Raw genomic sequence first — 26978 nt, forward strand, 5'->3', positions numbered from 1 at the left:
TTTCTTGTAGTGTAACTCTGTGCAGCTCTTCATTTCACCCATAGGGTGTTTTTAAGTGTTTTATAAATAAAGTGGTTATATATGGTACGGTGGTACTAACAACAATACTTTTGGATTGTGGATAAAGCTGGAGTACCCAGAGAGAACCCCCACATGGACAAGAAGAACACCTTTAAAGGCTGTTTGTGTCGCAAAAAAATGTAATACTTGTAAAACTTGAATCCCTTTTTTTTCTTCCAATCTCTACCTATACTGTCCTATTGCTTGGACATCTGCTTCAACCTGTATCAGATCATGAAGTAAGCTGGGCCACAATAGATACATCAGAACCTTTCATAAAAGCGGGACACATTAAATAGAGTGACTCAAATCTTTATCTCTTTGCTGTGATGTCATTTGCCTACAGACTGACCTTCAAAGGGTGCAGCCTCTGGATTTTTAGACACAGTCTGATCCCACCCCCTCACTCCCCAATTCAATGGCGACTCCACCCTTGTGTTGTTTGGTTTCCCTGTGAAGTTTGACAGAATGTAGAGAGGAAGGATTACTAAGCAGAAAACCAGCAGCAGCAGATCTGAGGCTCCTAAAATGGAGATGGCTTAGTAAACTAGAGCAGAAAGGCCCCTTCAGTGGGTGTGGTCTTCTGAGGCCTGTGGTCTTCCCCTGTAGTGTCCTTGTTTAGTTTTAAATTCTCTCTCCTCTCAGCACCAGACTTCACGGAGCTTTCAGTGCTTTTATTAATGTCACAACCTTCCTAGCATGTGGAGTATATCTTGAGGCCTGAGTCAATTGCAGAAAGTGTAAAAACTTTACTCCTGAGGAGATCCTGATCAAGCTCCACTAGAATCAGATCCATAAAAAAGATGTAAAATGCTTTTATACCATTTTGATTTACTCCTGGTGACACAAAACCCACACGTGAGGCTGGGGATGTTGATTCAGACAAATGATGTAAATGTGTTTAAAAGACAGTGATCTGGCAGATCTAAAATTACTAGATCTTATAACCACTAAACCAGTAAATGATATATCAGCCAGCATGCTTCCATGTTTCATCTGAACTTTTTTTCTCCTGTTAAAAGTCCTGCATTTCTGCAATTGTCTGCAGCACATTACATATAAAGTTGTATTTCTTTCCTCTGTGCTCTAATAATCACTTCTCCTAACATTAACATCCATCCTATTACTGCTTCCATACTCCTGAAGAGGGTCCCCCTCAATTTACTTTTTAACGTATTTCCTGCCTCATGTGGTTCTGTCAGTCAAAGTAAAGTGTACAGTATTGTAAACTGCTAAGTTATGAGCCTAAATTACTCAATTAATATCATATTTTTGGTCTTGCATACTAGAACAAAACATGACAGACCTTACTGTATTTTGGGTGCAGCAATGAGTTACTGGAAGTGCTCTCCAAACCTTTAACAGCTTTAGGCATGAGATGGAGACACAGTCAAATAGTTTGACTCTTCTACCAGAGGCCTGAGTGCTTCAGGGTTCTTCTCAGTATCCAAGTTCTCCCGAGAACTTCTGGACTGAGATCTCTGATGTTTTTCTAGGTATCTGTTGGAGACAATATTTTTAGTTTGGGGTTTAATGCCCCCAGTGCTCTGGTGACCATGGGCTCTACTGTTGCCTTCACCATCCAGACTCTCTAGTTTTTCCTGAGGCCTTGGAATTTCTTCAGTATCTTATGTTCTTTTTTCCCTCATATGGGATGGTCACATCGATCACTAAGCCTGTCCTTTACTGTTTATTAATGATCAAAACGTCCGGTTGGTTCTGCACCACTATTTTGTCTGTATCTGGAAGTCCCTCAGAATCTTAGCTCTGTCATTCTTCATCACCTTAGAAAGTGGCTCCCATTCTGAGCTGGGGTTCTCCAGTCTGTATTCTACTCAGATGTTTTAGTTCGCTTTACCAGGAACTTGGTTATGAAGTTCCATGTATTCCTTTCCTGCCAGTATCTTATACCCACCTATGAGATTCTGGATTGTTTCCGGGGCCTCTTTGAAAGCATGTCCCTGGGATCTTGCCCAGTAGGGTAGATCGGAGCCTCTATCTCTGATGTGTTCAAAGCCCCTGTGATGCCATGAGCAATGCTTCTGAAGATTTTGACAAAGTTATGTTATTTTTTTCCTCATTTGTTACTGTTTTTTCTACAAAAAATTCAGTGTCCCACTTCCAATTATAGATTGTCCCACATTAACAATATAGTGTCTCCGAAATTCTGTGACACACGTCGCCTCGATCAACTCTCCAAGTACAAGTACGCTGGAGCGTTAACGCCGATAACGGACCATTGTGTATGTATATATATATACATGAGTGTGGGTGTGTAGATGAAAGATGAAAGTGCGCATTCAGCGTCTGCTCTGCCGATAATGCAAGCGTAGAAGAAGAAATGTGCTGTTTACCTGTGCAAAGAAAGAAACAACGAAAGAAAAATGTCTGAGGACTTCAGTGTTGAGGAAGAGCATGAGTTCTTTGCAGAGCTGAATGCGCACTTTCGTCTGGCTTGGTCTGCCGCGGTTTCCGTAGACTTGTGAACGCGCTTTTAGGAAATACTATACACTACTGTTTATGCTCTAAAAACATTCTAAATGACTTCGTTTCGAGTAAATTCTGGATGCTACCCACTCAGGACACTTGGAATACATTGGACGAGCAGTATGGAGGAATATTGACACGTTTTTTGTGGACTTTTATGGACCTTTCTGCCTCGGACACCATAGACCTCCATTATTTGAATGTCAGCAGACAGCAAGAAGCCTCCCAGATCTCCAGATGCATTTGAGATATCAAAAAAGTACTCCAGAGTGTTGTTCAGCATGGGGGTGAGTAGAAAATGAAGGCTAATCATGTTTTGGGTGTACTATTCCTTTAATACAGTGCAGTCACCCTGTCCCCAATGCAGAAAAACACCCCCAAAGCATGATGCTAAATGGCCCATGCTTTACTGTAGGGATGGTGTTCTTGGTTTGGTACTATACATTTTCCTTCCTCCAAACATGTTTTTTGGAATTATGACCGAAAAGTTCTATTTTGTTCTCATCTGACCATGTGACGTTCTCCCATGACGTCTTAGTGTATTACCAACAATAACCTTGGAAACGGTGGGCCCAGCTCTTTCTAGATGATTGATCAGCTTCTCCTGTGTAGTTCTGGGCTGATCCATATAGAGATCAGAAAAGCACTTATACATTTTAATAGCTGAATAAACTAGTTTCTCTATTTTCAGAATTATTCACTTTGCCAGTTGTCCTGATTTTTTGTGTTTGGCTGGACATTTGAAGCTCTTCCTAAAGCATTAGTTCTGCTTAAACAGGATGAGTGAAAAGGGGAAGTTCACCTGCTGGAACTGCATTCACAGTCACATACCCCCTTACCCTGCCTGCACATACACACCAAGAAAACCTTTGACCGAAAATGGGCAAACAGTGGGACTCCTCACAGGATCTAAAACTGCCTCTGATTGGCTGTTTTACATCAACATAGAGCAGCTTGGAAATATGTGAGTGGGGGTGTGTGACTTTTTGTCCTGCTTATTTTACTGCGAGCAGCGGCAGCAGCCAATCAGAGAACCTGTCTGTGTGTAAAAGAATAAAAGTGCAGCTGAATCTCCAAATGAATCAGCTGTTTGATTGTGAATGTTTTTGGGTGTTTGATGATTGTGTGAACAGGAGAACATCAATGAGTTATCTGCCTTTTCTCTCTATCTCCCACTGCTGGATTGGAGAAAGTTGATGCATGGTCTCAGTTGGAAGTTAATTTTTTTTATATCTGTCTCCCATCTTTGATCTGCACCCCAACCAAACCCTTCTGATCTGTATTTCATGCACCTAGGATGAATTACCACTTCATTACTAATTTGTGATCCTGTAGACTTAGACTTAAACACATTTATTTTGTCATTTATTATACACGTGTGTTTAGAAAAATAAATTTTGTTTAAAACAGCTCTAAACAATTAAATTTTTTAAAGTGCAGCCTTGAAAACAGAAATAAATACATACAAAAATAGTAATATAAACATATGACTGTAAATTTAAAGTTCTAACATAATAATTTTTTTATATAAATAAAATAACCCATTTTACTCAACATTCATCAGTCTGATGGCAGTGGGTAAGAAGCTGTTTCTGAATTTGCTGGACCTGCATCCAATGCTTCAAAGCCTCTTCCCAGAGGTCAGCAGGGAGAACAGTCCATGGTTGGGGGGGTGAGGGGTCATTGGTGATGTTACGGGCTCCAGACATGCATCAATGGGATGAAAGGTCTTTAATGGAGGAGAGTGGAGCCCCCATGATCCTCTCTGCTGTTCTCACCTTCTTCCAGTCTGAGGCGCTGCAGACTGAGGCACTGGTGCTTCTGTAGAAGGTGGTGAGGATGGGAGGGGGCAGGTGGGCTCTCCTCATCCTCCACAAGAAGTACAAGTGCTTCTATGCCCCTTTGACCAGTGAGTTGGTGTTTCCAGTCCAGGTGAGGGTGTCTGTGATGTGCACCCCCAGGAATTTGGTGCTGCTGACCCCCTCTACAGCTGAGCTGTTGATGAGCAGTGGAGCGTGGTTAGGACGGTTCTTCCTGAAGTCCACCATGATCTCCTTCGTCTTCCCCACCTTCAGAATCAGGCTGTTATCTGTGCACCAGTCCACCATTTGCTCCACCTCCTCTCTGTAGTCCAGGTCGTTGTCGTCTCTGATGAGGCCCACCACCGTGGCGTCGTCTGCAACTTCACGATGTGATTGGTGGTGAACCAGGGGACGCAGTCATGTGTCATCAGGGTGAAAAGCAGGGGGGTCAGGACGCAGCCCTTTGTAGTCAGAACTAAGTTGCTGGTGAAGATTCTCATCCAGGTCATAGTTTTTGAGTAACTCTTTTTTTTTTTTTTTTTTTTTGAGATATCAAGTTTGATTTAACCTGAACTAAATACAGGTACACAGGATCCAAAACAGAGTTTTCGACCTCTCTCAATATGTATATATTTATTCATGACCTGCAGGTAATCTTTTTTGTTTGAGTCACATGTGAACTGCGCTTTTTTTTTAAATAGAGTTTGTAAGATGGGAAATGGAAAATGGAAATTATTTTTGAAGTAAAGTCAAATGGTAGGTGGAAAATCTAATTTGGAAGAGAAAGAAAATCATTTTGAACAGGGGAAAGATTTTAAGTTGTGTCAAGTGCAGTATTATTGTTTACATCAACATAATATAATCAGGTCATAACAAGTGATTAAATTCAGATTCTGTGAAGTCAAATATTTTAGATGTGATATCTGGACATCATTTTTTTTAGTTTGAGCAAGGTTATTTTTTTTAGTGTACTTTGTTTCCAAGTTTGAAGACGTTTTGCCTCCCATCCAGGAAGTTTTTCAATTCAAAATGTCAGATGTTGGGACAAAACATGTCATGTTGGACAGCAAGCCAACAATTGCCCCTAACGACCCCCCCTTTCAGAGGCATAGACTAGTATCGGGTATTGCAGACTAACGAAGAACCCAAGATCTGTTCTTCTGGTTAAATTTTCATGTTTCTAAGACAAAACAAGTTTTTGGGCTAATATATAAAGCTTCAAACTCAACGCTAAATTTTGACATTTCGAATGGAAAAACCTTCCTAGAAGGGAATCAGAATGTCTTCAAACTTGGAAACAAAGTCCAGGGTTTTTTTTTTTTTGTTTTTTGTTTTTTTTTTACTTTTGTGGAATTAGAAATGAGTAGAGATTTTTTTTTTAACTTCATAGTGGTTTTTTTAAGTACATGTTAAGCTGTTACAGATGCATTTTGCTCAATGTACAGGCACACAGTGAACTACAGTGGGGAAGATAATGCAAAGATGAATGAGGTCTGTAATCCTTGAAACAGGTCAACTTTAAATATGGGGAGTGGTGGCCTACTGATTAGGGCATTGCGCTTGGAATCCAGAAGTCCTGAGTTCAAGCCCCACACTCACAGCTGCCACTGTGGGTCCCTGAGCAAGACCCTTAACCCCACATTTCTCCCAAGGCGCCGTAAAAATGGCAACCCACTGCTTCCCAACGGGATGCAGAGAGTGAATTTTGTTGTTTTGTACTTGTGACAGTGTAATGACAACAAAAGTTGGAGAAAAAAAAAGAAAAAATATCAGAGATAAAATTAGGGAAAAATCCAGGAAATCAATGTAGGATTTTTTTATTCTAAATTATGGTGAAACATAAGTATTTGTTCACCCACCCACAAGGAAGATGTCTGGCCCTCACTGACTTTTACCTTCCTTAAGAAGCTCTTTTGTCCTACACTTTTTACTTGTTTTATTGGTAGCTTTTTAACTATTTTTTCTGTCCACAGCCTCAAAGAGTCAGACTCCAAACTCAGCCATTTCCAAGACAAAAGAGCTGTGAAAGATCACCAGGAAAAAAGTCTAGACCTGCACCAGGATAGGAAGAGAGAAACTTATACAGGCAGCATGCTGGTTTAAAGAAATCACCTGTTGGAGCAACTGGCAGAACATATTGGACATCCAAGACCATTGATAATCTACCTCCATCTGAGGCCCCACACAAGATCTCATCCCTTGAGGTCAAAATGATCCAAAATCCCAAATCTGCATGGAGCGACTTGATGAATGACCTGCAGAGAGGCTACCATCAGTAACACACTTGGACCAGTGGGACTCACATCCTGCAGTACCTGACAGGTCCTCTGAAGTTTGCCAGAAACCATATGGATGATCTAGAAGAGCATTGAGAGAATATCAGATCCTATGAAACCAAAATAGAACGTTGTGATACAAAGACATAGATACAGTTATATGGGAAGAAGAAATGTGAAAAAGCACAGCATTGGGGTGGAAACACCATACTTTGGTGCTGCTCTTCTGGAAAGGGGACAGGATGACTTATTTATGTTTCAGGAAGAATAAACTGAGCCATGCATGGTGAAATTTTGGGCCAGAACCTCCTTCCATCAGTGAGAGCAGTGACGATGGAAGGTAGCTGGGTTTTCCAGCATCGCATTGATCCCAAACATACTCAGGAAACAAAGGAGTGACTCTGGTAGAATAATTTAAAGGGCCTGGAGTGGCCCAGCCAGTCTCCTGACCTCAACCTCACATAGATTTTGTGGAGGGAGTGGAAATCAGTGTGTTGCCCAGCAACAGCCCCAAAACATCACTGTTCTAGAAGTCTGATTGAGAAATGGACCAAATTGCCCGATACAGTGAGGGCAAAGCTGATGAAGACTGATGTTTGATCTCTTTCATTGCTAACAAGGGTTATACTACGAAGAACTGAAGAAAACTTTTGTTTTTCACCAAATACTTTTTTTTACACCAAAAACTAAGAATAAACTGTTTAAATATCCTTGAATGTGATTTCCTGGAATTCTTTCTTTTTTATTTTCTTCATTGTCTATCCCATATTTGAAGCACACCTAAGATGGAAATTAGACCTTCAAGTTTCAAAGTAAGAGAACATATTTGATCACTGGGTGACTAAATTCTCTTTGGTCCCTTTTCGCAATATTGTATTTTTAGTTATTGGAGGAAAACATAATAATGAATTTATAGCAAATTATTTGTTTTTAATAAAATTTGAGAACTGGAAAAACTATTTTTCCATTTGTTCATCATCTGTTTGTATGGAAGAATCCTCAAGAGATTGTATAGAAGGTTCCAATAGAAAAAATAACATTTCAAAAACATGAACATTAACAGGGTGGAATTTGGGCATCTCAAAAATGTCACTGAATGGCCTCATAAATGCATTAAACTGTTAAAAAAATCTAATTATGGAAAAAAATTTAACTAGTTCCTCTGCAAACAGCCACAGCTTCAGTTTTCATTGTGCAAAGACACAAAGCTAACAGTATGTGATTGGGAATATCAGAGGCTCCTTAAAAGGGAACTGATCCCATAATGAAAGGCTGGACAGCCATCTCAGGCACATGTGCCTAAATGCTAAAAATAATTATAAAAACAGAATAAATTATCAAAATTACACTTTTTTTAAATCAAATATCAGGCATCAGGTACAGGTTGTTGTGGACAATAAAACTTAAAAAAAATTATACACATTGTAGCTAGTAGAACGCAAGTTAGAATCACATAGATCTAATTAGAAAAAGAAATAAAATGAACAAACGCATATTTCAAGTGACCTACAGTATCAGTGTTTGGTCATTTATAATTGGACGCTCAAGTATTATTATTTAGCTACATTTTCATAAAGACTGAGGGATTAAGCAGAGACACTCTATTGTGATTCTAATTCAGGATTCACACCTCTGTTTCTCACTACTAACCTTAAAACGTTTCTCTGTGAATAAAAAAAAATGTGAAAAAGAATTAACATTTTTGATTTTTTTAAAAATACCACAAAATAAACTGTGAAAACAGAGATTTCAGAGCAGTTGTGTTTCTCTGACAGAATCATTTTCTTTATGCCCCCTTTAGGTTAACAGGAGTTCCAAGGACTAAACTGCAATTTTAACGTTGCCTTCACAACAATATGGATATTAAAACAAGTTTATTAATCATTTAATAAAAACTGATACAGAGCTCAAACACTTGTGGAAGGAATTATTGAATACTTTTCAAATCATGAATCATTAGAGGGCCTTCCTCTTCGATTTCCCATCTGCACTCTTGTAATTCCAGCCTCCGGCCAGCAGGTGGCTCTATTTAGTCACTTATACTGCTCTTTAGTTTACAGACACTGAAAATGTTAATGTTTCTATAGTTTCTGAGTCAGAAATAACCATATAATCCTCTAAAATTGAATATTGAGCTGGATTAATCCAATGTTAACTAATTCAGATTCCTCTTCTAACACCAACTGCTTTCTGTCCATAATTATGATTTTTTTTATGTTCATTAGGTTCTATTGGAAAGCTGTTTAGTGGTAAATAAAAGTGGCTAAAATAATCAGTCAGAAGCATTGCTGCCTTGACAGCCACCAATCATCTTTAAAGCACACTGAATTATTAGGACAATTCAAATTTAAACAGATATTGCGCAGTGAAAGCGTAGAAGTTTGCATGTTCTCCCTGAGCATGTGTGGGTTCTCTCCGGGTACTCTGGCTTCCTCCCAAAGTCCAAAAACATTTATGTGAATGGTTGTTTGTCCTGTTTGTCTCTATGTTGCCCTGCAATGGACTGGCGACCTGTCCAGGGTGGACCCCGCCTCTCACCCATTAACAGCTGGAGATAGGCACCAGCACTCCTTGCGACTATGCTTGGGATAAAGCGTGTCAGAAAATGGATGAATGGACATCCTACTTTGTTTCTATCAGACTGATTGAATTATTTTTTATAATTCTCTTTAATTAGGAACATTTCACCAGAAGATGGATATATATCAGTAAATCTAAATCATGTTCTGCCTGCTTCTCCTTTTAAATCAACCTTATGTTCCAAACACTGAGAATATCTGTGACCCAGTCAATTCAGTTAAATTCAATTAATTTTATTTATATAGGACTTATTCATAACTGATGGTATCTCAAGCCATTTTAAAGAGACACCTCACTCTGATCATCCAGTCACATTGGTTAAAAGCTTTATATCTCAGGAGAACTAGCTGAATGCATCCAATCACTGGGTTTTCAGAATTGGTTCCTCCTTGATGAGCACGTGGCAACAGCAGATATCCCCTGGTGTTGTGTCGTAGATTCTATAGCAATTACACTGAACATGCATGCAGAGACAGTGGACAGAACAAAACTCCCTTTCAACAGCAGAATGAGGCTCAGTGTGAGAGTTTTTGGCCAACTAGGGGTTTTAAGGAGACAGAAGGAGAGATACAAAAGGAACATAGAAGCACTGATCGATAGATACTTTCTATGTTAGAGCAGGTAATGGTAAACTAGCTCCATGCATGGCTCTGTGTGGTTAAGAAACAGTTAAGCAGGCAAGTTCTCAGCCAGTTTTCAAGTGTGAGTGTGTGCATGAGTGGTTTTTTGTCCTGTTTGTCTCTGTGTTGCCCTGAAATGGACTGGAGACCTGTCCAGGTTGTATTTTTTAACTCTTCAGTATCATGTTATTCTTATAAACTTGTCTAAGATCCACATTTACGCAACCATTTTTAAAATCTTTTTGATGCTGTACAACAAGAATTCCCCATTGTGGGACAATAAAGGGGTTTTCTATTCTATTCTATTTCTATAAACTAAAAATTGCAGTTTTCACCAGCAGGTGGCAATATTGGCTCACAGCAGATTCTTCAACATCATAAAAGCTGCAGCAGTTTTCTGCTTCTCTAGCTCTTAATGAATTTGATTAGGTCAAATTGAAACTTTGATCAACTTGGTCAAATATGAGCCAAAGCATCAGCCAGTGAACAGGAAAAGATTCACTAAATCAACGTGTTTTGTTGGCTGACTAAACCTGTGAACTCAACTTCTAAACAGTATGAAACAAATCTACTTTCAGATGTCAGGTGCAGGAATTGTTTTCACTTTAGTGAGTTTTTAATAATCATTTTTTTTCTTTATGTAACAACTGAGAGTTTCAAAAAACAGCTTCCCAGCAAAAGAGTAGAGAGAGAAAAGAGCATAAAATCATTATTTTCTAGTGACCACACACCACCACACCACCAAAGGGCGAATGCATTCTTTCTTTATGAGGACTTTATGACCCTCAAACTGATTTAGGAGGAAAAAAGTTCTCTGTAGAATTATGGTAATTTTGGGTCGGAGGGTTTTGTAGTCTAACTAGAATAATTTATTTAGCCTTAATTGTTTTCCATCCATCCATCCATCTTCCTCCGCTTATCCGGGGTCGGGTCGCGGGGGCAGCAGCTTAAGAAGGGAGGCCAAGACTTCCCTCTCCCCAGCCACTTCTTCCAGCTCTTCAGGAGGAACCCCAAGGCGTTCCCAGGCCAGCCGAGAAACATAGTCTCTCCAGCGTGTCCTGGGTCTCTCCCCGGTGGGACGTGCCCGGAACACCTCACCAGGGAGGCGTCCAGGAGGCATCCTAAACAGATGCCCGAGCCACCTCAACTGGCTCCTCTCGACGTGGGGGAGCAGCGGCTCTACTCCGTGTCCCTCCCGGATGACCGAGCTTCTCACCCTATCTCTAAGGGAGAGCCCAGCCACCCTACGGAGGAAACCCATTTCGGCCGCTTGTATCCGCGATCTCGTTCTTTCGGTCATGACCCAGAGTTCATGACCATAGATGAGGGTCGGAACGTAGATCGACTGGTAAATCGAGAGCTTCGCTTTTTGACTCAGCTCTCTCTTCACCACGACGGAGCGGTACAGCGCCCGCTTCATGGCAGACACTGCACCAATCCGCCTGTCGATCTCCCGCTCCCTTCTTCCCTCATTCGTGAACAAGATCCCGAGATACTTAAACTCCTCCACTTGGGGCAGGACACCCCCCCTGGCCCCCTGGCTTAATTGTTTTTGCACAGACAAACTACAGCAACGTGATAAAGAATGTGTTTCTCTGCTTTCAAGGGCCAGATGTCTGGATAAGTTAAATACATTGTATATCAAAATGATGATGATCGTGCTCAGGTTTTCTTGTAATGAAAGACAATGAGCTATTTGTAGATAATTTAATTTAGGATTTTATCTCCAGAAAATGATCCAGACACAGTTTGTGAATGACATGCATAAAGGAAAACATTTTAATAAGCCTGTCATCAGGTCTGGTAATAAGCCTGTCATCAGGTCTGGGCCCTTAGGGGTGACCAGGAAAAGTTGCAACAGCCGACAGTTGCATCATATTGTTTTCCTCCATTCAGAAACAAGTATAGTAATAATGGCAGCCAACCTGCTGATCTACAAACGGATGCCTCATATTCCAGTAAAAAAAAGCAAGCCCATTCTAGAGCAGCTTCAAAACTAGCTAATATGGCTATAAATCATAACACAAATTCACAACATGTCATCTCAGGTCACTTTACAGAGACAATTCAAACAGATCATACAGTCAGATCGGTTCAAAGTTTTCTATCTAAGGAAAATCAGCTAATATCAGCGACTTATTGACTCAGCAGCAATCCCTCACAGCAAGCATGCATGAATTCACAGGGAGAAACCTCCAGCAGAACCAGAACCAGGCTCAGTGTGAACGGCCATCTGCTGAGGCCGACTGGGGTTCAAGGAGACAGAAGCAGACATGCAAAAGGAAACAGTCAACCAACTATTATTGATATTTTTAATAAAAAATAATAATCATGTTATTACCAGTGAAATATGTAGTATTTGTCCCATGTTGCTGCCATCAGCATGTTGCAGCTGTCATTGGCCCTGTGTGACTGTCTTGGTTCTGTTAAGCTTTCTTTTGAGTATTCAGTTTTACTTTGCTCAGTTTCCTGCCTCAGTTGCTTGTGAACATTCAATTAAATCTTCAAGAACTCACCTCTGCCTCCGTGCCTCTGCATTTGAGCCCTCAAAACCTCAACCAAACCCTGACTCCCTGGGGTCAACAACATTTCTCTTTTGGGGTTAAAAAAGACTTTAAAAAATGTTGATAATTTGGGGCATGGCGGTGGTGCAGGAGTTTAGTGTGTGAACCATATGAAGAAGCTTAGACTTCAGTGTGGTCACCACAGGCTTGAGACCCAGCCGGGAGATCTTTGCAGCATGTCTTCCCCCTCTCTCTAACCCCTTTTCCTGTCGTCATACTTTCAAAAAATACAATAAATAAATAAAGGCCACTAATACCTAAAAAATTATCTAAAGTAAGATCAACAAAACACGAGGAAACATTTGGCCCTGAGGGAATTTTTATAACCTGATCTTTGCCGAACATCTCAATGACACAAACAGATGCCCAAATAAAAAGACTCATCAGGAATAAATGTCTCTATAGTTTGGTTCTGCTGCCCTTTTAGGATTGATGGATGCTGAAATGCTTAAAAAAACAGGAACTCTGTGAATGTTGTGGGGTAGAATTGGCACCATAGTGAATGTTAATTAGTGTCTGGAATCTGTGGGAAGTTCTAAACAGATTCTGACCAGTCTGATGTTTCAAGAAAGGAAACCAAAACTGGACCTTATCCCACTCTGAATCCAAACACTGGACTTTCCACAACGTATTCCATAACGATTACCCTCGCTTCCTGTCAGCGATAGAGAGACCCACTGCAGGATAATCCCCGGTTTCCTGCTCGGGGGAAAGTCTGAGGTGGGAATGCAGTCACATGAGAAAGACCTAATAACTCCAGTAGGTGAGACCTTCTGGAAAACTCCACTACCTGAGAATTCATCAGCCGTCAGCTGATCTTAAGGTTTTCTGCTGTATTTAATAATGTAAAGCAGTTTTTCAGTTTGGTACACATTCAGAACCAGGAACCCATCTAGAATCTCTGTTTTACATCAACAAACCATAAACACAGTCATGTTCATGAGCGTATCATACACTGTATATACTCCAATGATTATTGTTACAGTATGTATTAGTGAACAGGATGGGTGGAGAGATTACAACTCTGTGACAAAGTGTCAATTATTGAGCAACTCCTGTTTCTCAGGATAAACAGGCGAAACAAAATACTGGACTAATTCTAAAAAGTAAGATTCACCACACTGGGTAAAAAAAAGAAAATAAAGAAAGTTCAAAGCCATTGCTATGTTGCAATAGTCAATGGGGTTAATAGAAGGACAAGAAAAGATGAAATATCCAGCAGATTGTGAAAGATTGAATCAATATTAACACACATGTTGCTCCACAGAGAATCATTGGTACAGATGAGACACTTCTGTCACCTGCTATTAAGCAAACTTTCCTTCTGAAGAGGCTTTGTTAATCCTTTATACATGAACATGCCCATGCATACAGACCACGGGGGCTCCAGGTGCTCACGTCACGAATACAGACTAATAGTATACTAAACTGCAGATACAGGTAAATACCACCCTGAATAATGTTTTGTAATTACCGTAGCTTTTGAAGCTTTTTTGTTGCTTTTATGTTATCTTTTTTATCTGTTTTCTTCCCCTTTTGTCTCATACAGGAGTGGAAGCATACTTCTAGGAGTTACTGTATTCCTTCTGTTGTCTATTTTGGCTATTTTGTTTTATTTTCTCACTTTTCATGCTCTCTTTTCTTTCTCTATCATTTGCTCTCTCCCCTTAGTTCTTATCCCTTCTTTCTTTCTCACCTCCCTTTCAGTCTGTCTCTGTTGTATTTGATTGTTCTCCCTCAATAAAGTTTCATATACAAGTACCAAACAGAACCTTATGCCAACAGTCATAAAAAGAAAGATTCAATCGTAAAGCTATCAGGAAATTATTTTTCCCAGGGCCAAAAGGTGAAAGTGAGTCACCTTGTGGTAAATGTTTAGAGAGAGGCTGCTGAGAAATGAAACCCTTTATCTAATGAGATACTGAAGAATAAACTCTAAGCTAAGGCATGTTTCAATGGCTACTTGCCTGATGAGATAACAGTGACTCATAGAGGATCAGATATCAGCTCAGTAACGAGCAGAGAACTCTGCCACGACTCCCTTGTCAGCAAGTCGGAGGGAATGACGGTTTTTAGAAGAGATTTCCTTCAAGCATCTGTGTGGCACCCGAGAGGTGCGATCACCTTTAAAAAAAACATAAAAACCAAACAGACTGCGGCGATTGTGAGCAGGGCCTTAAAAAGTTTAATAGATTAAAAGTTCAATAATTTACGTAAAAAGACGAGCTCGCTAAAAGTGTTCAATAAAATACGTTAAAAGGAAAAAGATAAAAAAAAGATAGATAAAAGAGAAAAGATTAAAAAGAAAGATAAAAATCCAGATGGTGGAGAGCAGCAGAGTCAATGGGGAAGTCTGTTAAAAGACGCGCACTTGGCGGGTATAATGGAGGGCACCGTCCACCCCAGCGCTGGGTCCTCGTTTCGGCACGCTGCGCGTGTGGGCCTCTCCAGCGTAGCTGGCCTGCGAGGTCTCCTCCAACACGCGCCTCTCGCCAGCGTGCCTCTGCGCCTCGCTCCATGACGGGCCTCTCTGCACCCCGCTCCGGTGAGCGTCTCTCCGGCGTGCGTCCTTGCACCTTGCTCCGGTGCGCGTCCCTGCACCTCGCTCGCTCCGGTGCGCGTCTCTCCGGCGCGCTCCTCTCCGGTGCGCGTCTCTCTGTCCGGTGCGCGTCTCTCCGGTGCGCGTCTCTCTCTCCGGCGCGCTCCTCTCCGGCGCGCGTCTCCCTCTCCGGTGCGCGTCTCTCTGTCCGGTGCGCGTCTCTCCGGTGCGCGTCTCTCTCTCCGGCGCGCTCCTCTCCGGCGCGCGTCTCCCTCTCCGGCGCGCGTCTCCCTCTCCGGTGCGCGTCTCTCTCTCCGGTGCGCGTCTCTCTCTCCGGTGCGCGTCTCTCTCTCCGGTGCGCGTCTCTCCACCTCGCTCCGGCGGGCCTCCTGCAGTCAGTCCCCAAGGCTCTCCCGCTGCTTCCCTCTCACTCGCTCCGTCCGGCTCCCTCCAAGATCGGCCTTCCCCAACCAAACCTTCCCATGTCCGGTGTCTGTCCCTCCAACCAAGCAGCTGCCCTTTTTTAAATCAGCGTCCCAGTCGGCACGCTGCTTAGTTGATTGGGAACACCTGTGCCGTTGTGGGCGTGTCCAGGTGTGTGTGGCAATGTGGCCTCCAAACAAAATCCAAAAAAACATGCAACACACAAAATTGAAAACAAGCAAACAAGTTCAAAAATAAAGAAAATCCAAAATTAGAAAACGTGCAACAACTTAACAAAAAGGCCACATTACCACATCCCCCCACACTTTAATAAGGCCCGTCCCGGCCGATCCATAGTCCTATGGGAGAGCACCTTCCCATCTGATTTAAAAAAATAAATAAATAAAATAAAACCCGTTAAAAACACTGCTCACAACCCCGCAGTCCTACCAGCAACGCCAGATTCTGTGGCACCCGAGAGGTGCGATCATCTTTAAAAAAAACATAAAAACCAAACAGACTGCGGCGATTGTGAGCAGGGCCTTAAAAAGTTTAATAGATTAAAAGTTCAATAATTTACGTAAAAAGACGAGCTCGCTAAAAGTGTTCAATAAAATACGTTAAAAGGAAAAAGATAAAAAAAAGATAGATAAAAGAGAAAAGATTAAAAAGAAAGATAAAAATCCAGATGGTGGAGAGCAGCAGAGTCAATGGGGAAGTCTGTTAAAAGACGCGCACTTGGCGGGTATAATGGAGGGCACCGTCCACCCCAGCGCTGGGTCATCGGCGTCGCCAGACCCCATTTACTGGGGCACGTGCCCCAGTATAAATGAGCTGTGCCCCAGTATAAATCTCATGAATATTTGCAACAGTATTACATTTTTTTAATGCATCAATTTAGATATTTCCAACGGAAGGAGACGTATATTTCTACTCAAATGCGCAGCAAGTGTGTTGGTAACTCCAAATTGAGGATGTATTAGCGCCCCCACGTCACCGCATGTCACCGCATGAACTGCAGGTAAATTAACACGCCGCTCTCAACTGAGTTGGATGGGACACTGTGCAGCCACGACGCATTTTTAGTTCTGGTAATGTTTCTTACCTGTCAATTAAGAAACTAGTCCATGCATTTGTTACTTCAAGGCTGGACTATTGTAATTCTTTACTATCAGGAAGTCCACAAACTGTAGTTAAAAGCCTTCAGCTGATCCAAAATGCTGCAGCCAGAGTTCTAATGAAAATGAAAAAGAGAGATCATATCTCTCCTATCCTGGCTTCTCTTCATTGGCTTCCTGTTAAATCCAGAATAGAATTTAAAATCCTCCTTCTCACATATAAAGCCTTAAATGGCCAAGCTCCATCTGATATCAGAGATCTGATTGTTCCTTATGTTCCTAACAGAGCACTTCGCTCTCAATCTGCAGGTTTACTAGTGGTTCCTAGAATTTCTAAAAGTAGAATGGGAGGCAGATCTTTTAGTTATCAGGCTCCTCTCCTGTGGAACCAACTACCAGTTTTAGTCCGTGAGGCAGACACCCTGTCTACTTTTAAGGCTAGGCTTAAAACTTTCATTTTTGATAAAGCTTATAGTTAGGGTGGCTCAGGTTATCCTGAGCTATCTCTATAGTTATGCTGCTATAGGCTTAGACTTTTGGAGGACATAGGGACCCCCATTTCATCATTCTGCTTCATTCTCTCTCTGTTCTCCTATTCTGCAGAATCTGTTAGTTCAATCTCTGACCTTCTGCTCTCTCTGCTTTTCCTCAGAGTAGCTTTGCCTCGTCTGTTCCTGTTTGGCTGTGACGTCATCCTGGAAAAAAACATCAGCTGTGCTGCTTCTATCAACACCCTTGTTAATAGATGTTGGAGATCGGCCTGTTTTCCAGTGTGGTCCTGTTTCTCTGACCGTGACTGAGTGGATGTGCTCTCTTCGTCCTCTGGCATGGGAGCTGCCTTGGAGCTCGTCTGCCTGGCTGCGTGTTTCCTGGACGGGGCCGCCTTTTACAGCTGCTTTTTGTATCTCTGCTTCTGTCTCCTTGAACCCCAGTCGGCCTCGGCAGATGGCCGCTCACACTGAGCCTGGTTCTGCTGGAGGTTTCTTCCTGTTAAAAGGGAGTTTTTCCTCTCCACTGTCGCTACAAGCATGCTTAGTGTGGGGGATTGTATTTGAGTCAATGAGTCAATGCAATCAACTGGTCTTCCTTAGATAGAAAACTTTGTATCAATTTGACTGTATGATCTGGTTGAACTGTAAAGTGCCTTGAGATGACATGTGTTGTGAATTTGGCGCTATATAAATAAACTGAATTGAATTGAATTGAATTTTATTATTTTCCCAGTGAAACCACATGATTTATAGGCTACTAACTGAAAATTACTGCATTGGTTTGTAGATGGATAGCAGGAAATTCCTCACACGAAGCAGAGACAGGGAAGCAGTAAAACAAGATGAGAGAGAGGGAGGTAAGGTCCCGTAATGAATTAGTGATTTAATGTAACCAGTTACATTAGGAACGTTATAAGTAATATGATAGATATTTACATAATTATAAATTTGCGTTTTTTTTAATGTTTGCTGTAGAGAATGAGAATGCAGGTGCTGGAGTAGGAAAGGGGGGAGGAGGCGAGACTGACAGGCAAGAGACAGGAGAGAGACAGGAGAGACAGGTGAAGGACAGGAGAGACACAGGACCATGAAGGTGATGAGGATGCAACAACCAGCTTCCACAAACAAGAAGGGGACATTAGTGACTTAGGGGGAAAGCATGATGGTCCTAAACAAGTGAAGTTGTCTCACTATCCCCTGGGGCAAATTTGGAGTAAAAAAACGTTCATTTAATTCAAAATGGTTTGAGCTTTTCCTGGTTAAAAAAGAAAGCCTTGTTATCAAGGATATGCAGTGTGTTTTCAACTTGCTTGATAACATCATATTCCCAACACTAAAGCAGGTCATCCAGATCTCCCTCACAATCCCAGTCTACAGCTGGAGTTGTGAAAGGTCATTCAGTGTGTTGAGAAGGCTCCACACTTGGCCGAGGTGCACAATGGGACAAGATAGGCTCCATCATCTTGCTATTTTATCAGTTGAAAAGGAAGAACTTTCTAAGCTGAGTCACAAGTGATTGACCACTTTGCAAAAATGAAAAATAGGAGGTACACTTTAATGCTAAAAAAATAAAAGGAAAACTTAGTTCGGGTTGAGTTAAACTTTCCCCTGAACTAAAACTCGGAAACCTAGGAATTAATGATTACTTCAGAATGTGTATAAGGAAACTTTTTATTTTTAAAGTTGTTGATGTCTTATTTTTTATAGCTGCAATGTTGAAAATGTTCATGTTTGTTAAAACAAATATGCTCTTATACTCATTAATATCTCAACTGGTAATTTTGGTAGGAATGTATCAGGGTTGGGCAGTGTGCTTGTCTGTATTTATGTATGGAAGGAGGGGCATATGCACTAGGGGGCCAGTGCCCCAGTAAAGCTTTGTGCCTAGCAACGCCCCTGCGCTGGGTCCTCGTTTCGGCACGCTGCGCGTGTGGGCCTCTCCAGCGTAGCTGGCCTGCGAGGTCTCCTCCAACACGCGCCTCTCGCCAGCGTGCCTCTGCGCCTCGCTCCATGACGGGCCTCTCTGCACCCCGCTCCGGTGAGCGTCTCTCCGGCGTGCGTCCTTGCACCTTGCTCCGGTGCGCGTCCCTGCACCTCGCTCGCTCCGGTGCGCGTCTCTCCGGCGCGCTCCTCTCCGGTGCGCGTCTCTCTGTCCGGTGCGCGTCTCTCCGGTGCGCGTCTCTCTCTCCGGCGCGCTCCTCTCCGGCGCGCGTCTCCCTCTCCGGTGCGCGTCTCTCTGTCCGGTGCGCTCCTCTCCGGCGCGCGTCTCCCTCTCCGGTGCGCGTCTCTCTCTCCGGTGCGCGTCTCTCTCTCCGGTGCGCGTCTCTCTCTCCGGTGCGCGTCTCTCTCTCCGGTGCGCGTCTCTCCACCTCGCTCCGGCGGGCCTCCTGCCGTCAGTCCCCAAGGCTCTCCCGCTGCTTCCCTCTCACTCGCTCCGTCCGGCTCCCTCCAAGATCGGCCTTCCCCAACCAAACCTTCCCATGTCCGGTGTCTGTCCCTCCAACCAAGCAGCTGCCCTTTTTTAAATCAGCGTCCCAGTCGGCACGCTGCTTAGTTGATTGGGAACACCTGTGCCGTTGTGGGCGTGTCCAGGTGTGTGTGGCAATGTGGCCTCCAAACAAAATCCAAAAAAACATGCAACACACAAAATTGAAAACAAGCAAACAAGTTCAAAAATAAAGAAAATCCAAAATTAGAAAACATGCAACAACTTAACAAAAAGGCCACATTACCACATCTGCAAAGTCTCATTTCACCACACAGTGTCTGGAGGGCTGTTGTTGCTGCTGTTTAGAAAAGCATAGATATTTTGGTTTCAGTTTGCAGAAATATTGATTGATAGATTTTCAGTTGTTTGTCCTTTATTTTAATTTTTAAAAATGAAACAAGATATGGGATAATATCCACAAGTTGTATTATTTCAAAAATTAAAAGTTGGACATTGCTTTTAAAGTCACACTATATGCCTTTATAAAAAAGACTAAAAACTATTCCAACATTATGAGATAAGGTTAAATAAACCAACCAAGCTTCAATCCTGACACTGTTTGTCTTTTTTGAGTCTAAATAGGAACCATGTGGGATGAACAGACATAAGCAGGCCTGGTGTGTCCAGTGCTGCAAAATTCCCTGAAAGCCAGATGGCAACAATTGAGGAGCTACTCAATGGTGTGTGGGTGAAAACCAGCAGATGTTAAATAAACTTAACCCTCTCCTATCAGAACATAAAAAAAAAAAAAAAAACTGTTCCTAGAAAAAAAAAAAACCCGTTCCTAGAAAACCCAAACACATCTGTCTGTCTTACTCAACTGCAAGTAAAAGTTACTCGGTCAAACATCTGCTCAAGTTCTTTTGAAAATATTGAAGTATTCAAAAGTACATGCATTTTAAAGTATTTGAAAAATACAAAATACATTTTGTAACATCAGTAGATTTCTGTATAATTTCTGGAGTAATTTTAAAGAACCTTGTAACTTTCAGAAACCAGCTGATGTATTGATGCGTAGAACCACCTGCTATAGATTCTACATCACCTGGAAAGAACTTCAGCATAAAAATGGCACAAAAAATAAGGATGGCTTTTTTGATTATTACTTATTTAAAAACAAACCAAAAAGAAAACAGGAGTTTCTTGATCCTCCTCACTTATTCACTATGGAATAGAGGTTTAAGGTTGAATCTATTACCAGAAATAAACTACAACTCTAATTAGAGAACTCATTCTACTGAACAACATGGCCACAAGGCAACAACTTAACACCTAATAAAATGTGACGCCTAATAAAAATATCTGCCCTAAGTTTCTCATATTTGTGGAATGTCATGCAAATCTCTAAACAGTGATGAGCAAATTCAGCTATTTAACATGTTGAAATTGCATTTCAAGAAAGAAAAACAGCAACAGAGGATTAAAAAGCTAAGCTGAGCCTAAAGTAACAAGTAACCAGCAGCTCCCTCGAAATATAGTGGAGTAGAAAGTACAATAATTGACTTTGAAATGTAGTTTAGCGAAGGTTTTAAGTACCCCCCCAAAAAATGTACTTAAGTACAGTAATCCCCTAAATGTACGTTGTTATTTTCCACCACTGATCACTAGTGCCAGTATAATAAGGACATTTACTGACTGATCTATCATCTCCACACACCAATGTTCACATCATGAGTCACCAATGTGGGGCCCACATGCACCAGGAGGCCCTCAATAACGACATGTGGTGCAATCAGTGTCTTCTGTGAACAGTACGAGTCATCGGTGGGCCAAGTTTGAAATGATGTTTCATAATGTTTCTCTTCATTTCAATCATTTTTTAATCATGAGGTGAACGCTGACTCCTCCATTGATCAGTACTGGTAGCTCTTCCCATGACTCAGTGACCATGAAGTAGCTCTCAGCCTTAGAAAGGTGTACTGGTTAAGTCTTATCCCGCTTGTAATTAAATATTTTTTCACACTTTATGTAGGACATTTCTTCACAATTTACACACTTCGCCAGGAGATGCTACCTGGCTTAGCCACAGTAGCTTACTTCCTTGTTTACCCCCTGAGCACATATGCAGTATCATATCTCTTAGGCTTTATTTACTAACAAACTGAATTAAAACAAAGTGTAAAACACAAAAATAATTAACAGCATTAATAATATTAACATTGCCCCTTTAAAGCAAATAGCTACACCTTAGTAAAAAGTATTTAATAAGGTAGACAGAGCTAGTTTTGATATAAAAAGTGTCCAAAGGAACAAAAAAAAAAGTCAGAAATTTATCATAGGTTGTCTCTGGTCACAAGATGTTAGCAAAGACAATCCTTGAACCCGTTAACAGGTTAACTAAAACCACTGATGTAGAGTCACGACCAAAGATGACATCTTTGGTCGTGACTCAACATCAGTGGTTTGTCCTGCGATGATCTTTCACCTGCGACAGCTAAATGTGGTACAGTACAACTGCCCAAATTGTAAGATCAACAATTCCTGAATGCTGTTTCTTATTTCATGTTGTTTCACATTTCGGTTCATAATAAAGTATAACTTTATACTCATTCATCTCTTGTAACTCCACAAAAAAAAGCATTTAGTGCCTATTTTATTCCCAGATGACTTTGTGATACTAGAAAATAACACAAAGAGCAGCTTTAATGTGTTTTATTGAGGCACTAAATGAAGTCCTGTCATGGTGCCATGGATGGATGTGTCTCATGTCTATTTTCACAGGATTGGCTGAGATGCTGTCTCAGACCTGTATCCATACCCACAGTGTAAGTTTTCTTTTCTGGGAAATCAAAACTGTGTGAGGAAACTGCTGTTTCTCTTTCAGTTTCTGTCTTACAGTAATGTGGAAACACAGAGGAAGTCTGTATCAAATCCTGCAACGGCAGAGCCGTTTCATCTATTTGTTCCATCTGTTTATTCTCAGAGTTCACCCAGAGAGCTCATATCAAACCCAGACTAGAGGGAGCTCATTTCTCTGTAAAGTGTCCTAATATTTTACAGTTGTATTTTTTTATGGATTCAGCCACTTTACAGAGAAAGAAATAGAAACAATCCTGAGACAAAAACAAATTACATTTTCTTCTCTCCAAAACTGCCAATTTAATTTCTTCCTTTGTCTTTACTGTGTTTAAGTCAAGGCTATTGTTGTCACACATATATTAAATAAATGATGTACACGCTCCTTCTTGTTGGCTTATTTCTTGCAATCTCTAATCAGTACTATGGTGGTTTTGTCACATCCTAATGACACCCCTAAATGGAGATTAAAACTTAATTCCAGATGTTGTTAAAAAAAAAAAGTGTCATGATCTTGGCATTGATGCCTGGTCTAATTACTCATTTCACTCACCTGCTTAGCTCTGCCCAGATTCCCATTACTGCTTATCTGATCCACCTGCTTTAGTCTCTATTTTACCAGACTGCACACCAGCCATCAGTGCCAGCTTATTTTCGAGCCGTTGGTGAGAATTACTCTAGCATGCCTGTATTCTGATTACCTGATCCTGACCCGTTTGCCTCTGGACCTCTGAGCCTACCCGCTCTCATCTGAACTGTTTGCCTGACCTGTCTTCTGACTCTGCCTGTCTGTGTACTGTACCTGGAACCGTGACCTGACTCTATTATGAATTCTCCCTGGGCACCTTGCCAGATCTCTGACCTCCTGGCTCTGACAACCAAGCATGTCACCAACAGCGGCTTTGACTTCACCCTCTGGATTATACTGCCTTCCTTCATCTGATCGGTTCTGATCTCCTGTCTGTCATCCAACCACCAGCACTGGGACTCTCTGTGCAGTGGCCGGCGCGCCACGTTGGCAGCCGACCGGCTGGAACCAATCCACCCTCTGGACTCAGACTGAACTATAAGACCAGGTGAATGACTTATTATCTACTTCCAGAAACATATAGTCACTAACCTGTTGTCCCCTCCTGTAGAGGTTCCTGCCTTAGATGCTAACATTGCTCACTTTGGTTACACATATGTTCTATCTGTTAGGATTCCGGTTTGTGTGGGTTGTTTTTTTGTGTTTTCCTCTCTCCACCACCAGGCGGTGCCCTGTCCTCGTTGGGCCTCCCTGCACACCTGCGGCTCGTTGGGTCATTACCAGAGGAGTACTTGAGCAGCGGGCTGGCACCACCTCGACACCAGAGTGTTTGCCAGTATTGGGTACTTTACCCAAACTGAGATTAGCAGAGTCTAACCTTAGCATTGTTTTTCTGATTCTGAACTTGTTTTTTGTCTTTATTCTTCGGCAGGAAGACTTCCTGTGTTACTGGATAAGCTCGGACCTTCTACCCCTGGAAGGATTTACCGAGTCTCACTGAGCAAGGGGAAAACCTCCACATGATCCGTTCAAAATCCACTCCTGAAAAACCAAGTGACAGTCCGCTCCTTCATTCCTCTGGGTCCAACGAATGTCTGCCTGTCCACTCTCCAATTAGTTCCCTCTTTTCTGGATTAAACCCCCATAAACTGGACCCAAGGATAAACCAAGAGCCCCCCAAGAGTGAGTGCCTCTCCAGCAATATTCAAGCCTCAGTCTATTTTCCCACTGTCCCTGAACTGATCACTGTGATCTCCCCTTCAGAGTTTCCGGTTCCAGTTCACCAGTCCGCTGAGTTCCAGCATTATTTCCCCACTGAATTTCAATCTCCATTAGTGTTTGCTAACCTACAATAAACCTGTTAAACTTTTACCCTTGGTCTCTGAGTGGTTCTCTGCATGTGAGTCAGGTCTTCAAAGCCCATTATGACACTATCAGAGAATCAGCATGTAGGAGCAATAGATTAAAATGTTGTGGGATCAGCTATGAGTGGGCATGTTCTGTTACTCTGTGGGAATAATTTCCCTTAAGTATGATACACACATGGGGGGTTGCTAATGGTAGGAATTCCCATCAAATCGTTCTGATTTGATGGGACCAAAGTATGCTTTTAGAAAACCTAGCTAACCTGGAAAGCTAAAGATGATATTGTTACTGACAAACCAGCAGCTACATATTTCTGCATTCCCATGCTTATTTTGGTTAGGCTGGGGTTCAACAGCTCTTACTTTGGTCAGAAATCAACTGCAGTCTGTCAAACATGATTTACATTTTATTATGATTCCAGACATCCCAAGTCTCCCGGAAGTTCCAGGAGTCTCCCTGATATAGATAGTCTCTGTGTCACAGATAGACTCTGGGAGGTAGTGTTTTTTCAATGCGAGAGCCTACAGGCAGTAGTTTGTGCATCGTGTGTGGATTAGAACTACTTTGATTGCACAGACAACAAGAGTGAGGTGCACTGTATGCTGAAGTCCCATGAAAAACAGAAAGTACAACCGATGCTCAGGGCTACAAGATTGAAAGTATTGAAAATAAAAGACCAATACTGTTCTGTTTAGTGTTTAAGAAATTACTGTTAGTTAATAAACAGTTGATGAAAAGCTGCTTGCCTTAAGTGTCCCCGGGGAGCGGGGGTTGGGGGATAAGCATTTCCCTGAAATGAGTTTTGGAACTTGGGATGTCTGTGATTCTCTTTATTTAAACCAATAATTTTATTTAATGAGTTTAAAGCAGAGAGAAGAATTCCAAGCCATTACTTTCACGTCATGTGACCCAGCAAAGGACGTCAGTCTGAGAAACAATCCACAAGTTCATGCCTGTCAGCATGATTAAAAAAGAAGGTTCCAAGGAAGGGAAGCTAAGTCAAGCAGCAGACAAAAAAAAAGAGAAGGAAATGAGTCAGAGCCGTGAAAATCTGGGAGTTTCCCTGAAGAGCTTGGTAGGGAAGTACAGCACTAAGAAAACCAAGTGAAAGTCATTGAAGTTAGCTCATATTTTAATTAAATAATTAAACAGACTGCAGATGACGACACTTTCTCTCCCTTTGTGAAAACAAATGCGTGGTTTGGGAAGTCTGTGCAGCTGGCCTGGCAGGATGCAGACATTTGGATTTAAAGAGAAAAATACACGACAGCTGTAAATCCAAACCATGTTTTATATAATGGTTATATAAAGCATTGACAGGAATGAAAAGAAACCTGTATGAGTTATAAAACATGACTTAAAGATGAACGGTGCAAAATTTGACTTATTGTCAGCCTCATTTTCTCTCTCTCTCTCTCTCTCTCTCTATATATATATATATATATATATATATATATATATATATATATATATATATATATATTAATGTTTTTTTTTTCAGGTCAATGTTCAGCACATAATGTGTAGAGATGCTTTATGCAGGCGGCAAAATTAAAGTAAATTTGTATGCTAACAAAGGGGTGTGGATTTCTAAACCATCATCTGCAATGTTTCCTAACACTTATCTATGTCCCAAAAGCACTGATAGAAAAAAAGAAAGAAACTGGGATCCAAATGAGAAGATTCTCTACATGCTCATGATTTTCCCTGTTTTGTTGCAGCTGTTAAGTCTAGTTTTTATCCTTATTTTTAGAAGTAGTGAGCCAGTTTTCAGAAAATAAGAAATAGAAAGTATAGATATTTGTGGTAGGTAAATGTCATTATCTTGGCACTAATGGCTGGATTATTGGGTAATTTGTTCCACCTGTTTAGCTCCACACAGTTTTAATTTTCTCTTATCTGACCCACCTGTTCCAATTTCTATTTAAGCTGCTTGTTTCCGGCCATCAGTGCCAGAATATTTGAGTCATGTGTGAGAGTTCTTTAGGGTACCCAGTTGTGTTTCTGATGACCTAATCCTGACTAGTTTCTGCCTCTGGAGTTTTGCACGCCCGTGTTCCGGTTTGTTTTGTTTGACCTGTCTTTGGACTGCTGTTAACGACCTTGGATCTGATATTCTGGCCTGGACATCTACTCCTGTATCGACACCTGCTCTGGATTCTTCTGACTTCTGCTCGTCAGTCTGCTCTTCTTCACTTCAGCCGCATTCTTTAGAGAAATCATTTGGCTGGATTTCACTCTTTCCTCTGGGTTCGGACAGAAATTAAGAACCAGGTTAGTGACTCGCAGTCTTTCACCATTTGAGTTTCGTGATCACTAACTTGAGTTTTTACCCCTACAGAGATTCCAGTAAACTGGTCCCAGCTGACGAGCCGCAGTTTAAAGAGTTTTGGTTTAAAACACCTCTGTTCTGTCTGGCCGAATTCTGGGTCCTACTTTCTGAGCCTTTACACAAAATAAATATAAATTCAAGTACAAATAGACTGGAAGTATTAACACCTATTACTTCTAAATACCTATGTGTTTAGAGAGTACCTATGAGAGTAAGTCTGTTTTTACTCTCTGAGGGATTTTTGCTTCTCACACCATACATACTATATTTATGCTGTCTCTGTCTGCTGTAATAAGAATACATTTCATTTAAGGCACCTTTTAAAGCAGCCCACTATAAGCACAGGTAGTAGTTTCATACCGGGAAAACGTTCAAGACAGGTAATCAAAAGGAAAAATTCAAATATGTAAATTTCTCTATTCCCCTCAACAAAGCATCAATTTATTAAAAGCCCTTTTATCAAACTTAGAAGATCAGCTGTAAATCAAAACTAATTAAACAGTAAAAA

The sequence above is a fragment of the Cyprinodon tularosa genome, unplaced genomic scaffold (assembly GCF_016077235.1).
Source record: "Cyprinodon tularosa strain WSP-4 unplaced genomic scaffold, ASM1607723v1 ctg433, whole genome shotgun sequence".
Classification (NCBI taxonomy): Eukaryota; Metazoa; Chordata; class Actinopteri; order Cyprinodontiformes; family Cyprinodontidae; genus Cyprinodon; species Cyprinodon tularosa.